Source organism: Meleagris gallopavo, chromosome 10 (genome assembly GCF_000146605.3).
Source record: "Meleagris gallopavo isolate NT-WF06-2002-E0010 breed Aviagen turkey brand Nicholas breeding stock chromosome 10, Turkey_5.1, whole genome shotgun sequence".
Taxonomy (NCBI): Eukaryota; Metazoa; Chordata; class Aves; order Galliformes; family Phasianidae; genus Meleagris; species Meleagris gallopavo.
The window spans coordinates 11,249,720-11,255,938 of record NC_015020.2 but is presented as its reverse complement, the minus strand read 5'-3'; positions in this window follow the sequence as shown (position 1 = coordinate 11,255,938).

Sequence of the window (6,219 nt, the reverse complement as noted above, 5' to 3'; positions counted from 1 at the left end):
AAAAAAAAAAGAAAGAAAGCAATTGTCTTGTTTTAAGAATGAGGAAAAAAATCCATCTGTGATTATAAGGGCTCAGACTGAATGATGATTGAGTATTTGCCCCAATGATAGAGAACGAGAAATAAATTTTGCTTGCTACTTTACATATATATTTATATGTATCTGAAATATATACACACGCACATGCACACAGCTCTTTCCTCCCAACATGAATGTTTTCAACACAGAAGAAGTAAAGAGAAGAGATTTAGTGCTGATTAGAACAAAAGTCGCACTGTACCTTACAGATTTCAGCATGTCTCATTAAAACCGGGCTTGAAATATACATATCCTTTAATAAATAAAGCTTAAGGTACATAAACACTGCAGCGGATATAAATTATTTTAACCAAAGTATGTAGGGGAAAAAAAAAAATTACTGGAACACCACGATCCAGAGCATTTTACAGTAAATTGGACTTCATCAGCGGTTTTGCATTTTTATTTGATTTTGGAGTTCCTCCACTAAAGCTGTAAGTTTTGTAGAGTTTATTTCACACCTTGTAATTTAAAACGTTACACTCCATCGAAATGCCTCTCCAAAAAAATAATAAAAAAAAAAGGACCCGAGTAATTAACGTCTTCGGGCTCAACGTTCGTTATATCCCACTAGTGTGAAAATTCATAAAAATAAGACGTGGGATTAGGAGCTTAGCAGCCTCACACGTTTGCAGAGCTGCTGCATTGGCAGATCCTCCTCTGCCCTTCCAGAGCAGAGCGCCCTGCTGGCTGCGCGGTTGTTTGGTTGGATCATCACGGCCATCATTATGGAGTGCCTGAAAGGAAACCTCACGTCTTGTGTTCCTTTTTGTCCTTGGAAGCGGCTCGATAGAAGGGGACGGGACTATTTCAACCCTTGCTCTTGTATTTTCTTTGTTTGGTGTCAGGATGTTCATTAACTCCTGATGGAGACAATGGGAATTTTGGCTACGCGCAGCAAGGGGACTCAGGATCCCCTTGGAAAGGAAGCAGGGCTGGGACTTTGATTACCCAGAGCTGAATTGCTTCCTTCATAAGGATGGCCTGGGTTCTCCTCCCTGGTTCCAAGGAGGTGGAACAGCTTCGGGCTCAGTCACAGGCTCTGTTCTGCCCTCGACAGATTCACAGATACAGCGGGTGAATTTGTGCAGTAACTTTGACCAGAGCTTCACTTTGGAGGGACATAAACCATTCCCAAAGTTGGGTTGAATCGGACAAGCATCTTTTGCCAAAAAAACAAACAAAACCAACAACCCTAATACAGGAGGCTCTTTTTTAAACTTCAAAACATTTCATTCCAAAGTGTTTTCAAAGGAAAGAGGTTGACTTCACGTAGGTGTTTCTGAAATGAGCCTTTTGGAGGCTTTATTGAAAAACCTGACTCTAGAAAAAAAAACGGAACATTGCGTTTCAGATCAAACACCATGTCCTAGATTGACTCAGTATTTCTGCTTTTTTTTTTCCTTATCTTTTTTTTTTTTTTCTTTTCCTTTATGGCTGTGTTGATTTGAAACAAAGTGAATTGCTTCTTTCCCTTGTCCTTCCCCCCAAGTATCTGAACGTGACCGTGGTACGAAGCATCTTTCATCCACTGAAGTTGCAATCATTCACCCCAGGACATGGCTGGCCAGAAACCTTAAGGAGTAGATCAAAACATCTCTCCCTGCAGCTCTGGCTATTCAGTTTCCTTCTAAAGTGGGCAATTGCTATTGTGCAGAAGTCTGTTCCAGATCTGAGTTAATCATTCCTCAATAGCGATGGTGAGAACTTCCAGCCCAAGATCAAGCCATACTCTGTGCATTCCAACTTCCACTCACAGAGAGCTGAAGTGAGGAGAACAAAATCTGCAACAGAACATACTCATGGGCAGAGGGAATGACTGCACATTGCTGTTGTCATCACTGCACGTGGCTGTTTGAAGGAAAAACTTTGTCCAAGAGATCGACTACAGCATCTGCCCTGGGAATGATGTTGTCAGCAGCAGCTGGGAGAAATGCTTTTGTCCTTCAAGTATTTTGCTGCTTTCTGATGTTTAAGGTCACATTCAGATTACCTTTCTGCCACCTGCTTTCTGGCTGTAGGATCACCCACACAGGGAAAATCTCAAAAGAATCTCCAAGCTTGATCTGGAGGCTGTCTTGCAGCTCTAGAGAGCTTTTCTGCACTTGGAGCAAGGCACTTCTGCAGTAAAGAACAAGTGGCTGCTAAGCAAACATCAGGGCATCTCAGATGGGTGGAAACCAGGAGATCTTTCAGAAAAGTTACCCTTCAATTTGATGGAGAAATCTGTCATCACGTACTCTGGCTGGCAAAGAAGTGATAAAATCACAGCTTTGGGACATGGAGCGGTTCTCTCAAATTTAAATCAGATGGAAAGGGAGAGAACTTGTTTTCAAAAGTAGCTGGGCTCTCTGCAAGGATGATGAGTCTTCTCATTTTTTTGTAATTGCAAATCAAGCATGCTTAATGGTTTGAACATAGCAATGAACAACCAGCATACTTTCGTTATGAACGTTTGGTGCATTGCAGCTCTGTGCACTCGTGAGCACAACGATGAGGAAACCTGGTGCTGTTGTCCATGCGTGTGTGCAGTGATTCAGAGCTCTACTTGCTCTGAAGCTATCTGCATGAGTTGACGCACAAGCATGAAGATGAGTCACAGATGGCTCGATTAGTGCTGGAAACTCAGTGCAGATCTGGATGGGTTTTGGATGCTTCTCACCATGCATGCTTCGCTTTCTGCCTCACTGCAGAGCCTGCTGTGCAAATGCTCTAAAGGTTAACATGGAGAAATGGCTGTGCTTTGGAGAAGAGAAAGAACTGTTCTCTTCGAACTCAGTTAATGGGGCAAGAAAACTTAGGTTTAAACTGCAGCAATGCAGATTCAAGTTAGACTCTGAGGTAAACTGCTCAAAGACACATTTTCCATCACCACAGTTGGACAATCATCTGACAGGAAGAATGGATGGATGTACATGTGGTTATCAGCTAGAGGACACCTAGAGATCTTTTCTTGACTTTGTGATTCTACAACAGGAGGTCACCCTACTTGGCACCTCAATCTTGCTTGGCACTGAAGGTGCACCCTGAGAAAACAGTCTACCAGTCAAGTACACACACAGCGTTACTGAAGGAGCAATCTAAGAAATCACTGTAACACTAATGCAATCAGAATTCACATTTCTTCATGGAAGCACCCCTATAAGTGTCACAAATAACAACTACACAAGACACAGGAAAGTTCTATTTGATGGCACCCAGGACAGGATTAAACTGCTGTGAATTCACGCAGCAAACACTGATGTAGTATATACCCCTCTGCCTCGCCAAATTTATCCTCTGACTTGTTAGGGGGTAACTTCAGTCTAACAGAATTTATGCCAGATGGGATATCATATGTCTTCCAGCAGTCAATGTACAAGATGAAGCCAATATAAATACCATGTAGCGTGTTCTAGCTAATTCAACACAAAGCAATAGTGTGCACACACCTGATCTGGATCATATTTGTCCTGTCAGGTAATTTTGCAAGACACGGAATGAATGTTAATGATGTGGGAATCCTAACCCCATCTATCGCCCTCTCAGATGCTTGGCTGACAAGCCCCCATCCAGTATTTCCTGATTAAAAAAAAAAAAAGAACAACAAAATTCATGCCATTTGAAGCTCACATGCACCCTTCACAGACACTAATGAAGTTCCAAGAAGTTATTCCTGATGAATTTTCCCATTCTCAAGCAATCAAACTGTATGTTCAAACCTTGCAGGGAAAGGGATTTATGCCTTTTGGCGGAGACGCACAGAACAACGTTGATGCTCAGCACCATTATATAGAACTATGTAATAGAAGAGTCCCAGCCAACAGCACTGAGCACCAGATGAGCCCGTGCTCTTGGTCTCACACAAAGGCAAAGTTGTTGCATGCTTGTAACCCAGCTAGGAGAGCAGTGTTGAATTCCCCTGTCCTTCAGAATGGATGCTGCACCTTACCTGAAACACTTCAATAGTTCTGGCATGCATAAGAAGCCAAGCCCAATTCTCCTCCCTCTCCAACCCATGTCCCCAGTTCTGTGGGATGTTTGTCCCTGGATTTCACCTCTCTGCTGCGCCCTCATTCTCCAGAGCGGGAAAGAGCCCTAAGTGGATGGAGGGAAACAAGGGTGCAAGAGATCCTGAGAAAATTTCCCTAGAGATATTCAAGGTGAGGCTGGATAATGCCCTGGGCAACCTGATCTAGCTGTGATGTCTCTGTTCATTGCAGGAGAGTTGCACTAGATGGCCTTCAGAGGTCCATTCCAACTCCAAGGGTTCTATGATAAAATCTCTCAACTTGAGGCTAGATGACATTGAAAGAATGAAGAGGAAAGAAAAAATTAGAGGTCTTCTCAGCCTTACCTTATGTTGCTGATAGCAAGGCTACACCTACTTGTCTCTTCCGGTTGGAGTGACTACAGAGGATTGAGTAAAAGGCTTCCATCTGGGCTTTGCCAATGACTGCTTCGGCACTGATGATAAGAAGCAACCTCCTTAGAAAACAAGGAGGCACAAACTTAGCAGAGGAGCCTGGGCAGCTATTGCCAGAGTTTTTCTTCTATCTTCATAGATTTCTAACTACAATAGGTGGGAAAAGGAAAGTGAAGAAACCCCATCAGCTGTTCTTCAGGTCCAAAGGAGAAGCAAGAATCTTCAAGGCCAAGGGAAACAAAAACTCTGAGTTGAATTAGTCATCTACCAATCTGTCCTGTAAGAGAGGCCAAGTTTCTACCTTGCATGGATTCCTGGTGCTCTGGTGTGCAGCTGAGCCCCTGCAGTCCACAGGCTGGATGTTTTAGTGCCTAGCTCTTTTTAACTGGCACATGTTAAGAGCTTTGAATTAACAGGTGCATAAAAACTGTCAAAAAACACTTAGCTCTCAAGACAGTCTGTCGGTTGTATTAAAAATATGGTTTTATGTAACCACATTCTCTCAACACTTGCTGGGTATTACAGCATGGGAAAGTCACTTGCCCTTTCCAAATGAAAGCAGCGATCTTTACACTCTCCCACTGAAGAAGAAAAAGGAGAGGGGAAAAAAAAAAAAAAAAAGAAAGAAAGAGAGGAAAAGCCTACAATTCTTCTAATCTTGTAAGGGAATTTCTACCTTTGGTGGGAACAGCAAGAGATTTCTTCCAGTAAAATAGGACTGGCCTAAAGATCCAGAGTAGAAGTAAGCATTCCAGCAGGTTAAAAAGCCAGTGCCTCGTAGCCTTACTGAGCTGGAACTGGGGGACTTCTGACAACTGAATGGAGAATGTCTCACTCTCTTGTCTAAGGAGATGTTATCTGCTAAAACCAAATAAACAACAAAGATAACAGAGATTCAGAGCTAAAAAAAACAACAAACGCAAAAAACAACACTATTTGTACCCAAGTTTCAAAGAGGTTTTGAAGTGGTTTTAGTTCTCATTCTCTCCTTAGTTCCAGTCCTGAATATCTGGGATCCCCAAAACAAAAGCATCAGGTTTCCAGAGTAGAGACACTTGTAAGACACAGGTCTAGAGAATTTATAAAACTCTCGAAAGCATTTGTGAAATCACTTCCCTTTTAAATATGTGGCAAATATATTAAAGTGGGCTTTGGATTAAAGTTTTACTGCCTCTTGATAAAAGCCATTTGCACCTTTGATGTTTTTGTGGATGGCAGCCATCCCGAATGCCTTCTCCAGGCCTCACCCCCATCAGGAAGTCTCCTCTTGGCTCTCTCCGGGGTTGCCCAGATGGGTTATCATCTGTCACCTCCAGAGGTAACCAACTCAAAACAACTTCCTCTGGAGTCACAGATATGGTAAGCGAGAGGAAAGATTTCTGAGAGCAAAGGTGTAACAGTGAAAAACAGATAGCCTGAAAGCCTAGGATTGGGAAGAACAGTGGGAATCTGGGCTGCTGAAGCTGCCTCTGAGTTTAATTCTATTGAGTATTAATTCTGTGAATCAAAGTACTTGCAGTACCACCATGCGCTCATCCACCTTCTGCTCAGATCTGAGCCCTGGTTAGATGCCTAGCCTGCAGGACAGACGGATCCAGAAAGTTTCTCAGCAGTTGCTGGAAAGAGAAAGCAAAGCAGGTTGAAGGAGAAAACCTGGTAGCTTGGGAAGGTTTGAGTAATAAAGAACTCCAGCGTTGTGAGGAATATGGACAAAGGAGACAGACTAGGCATGAAAA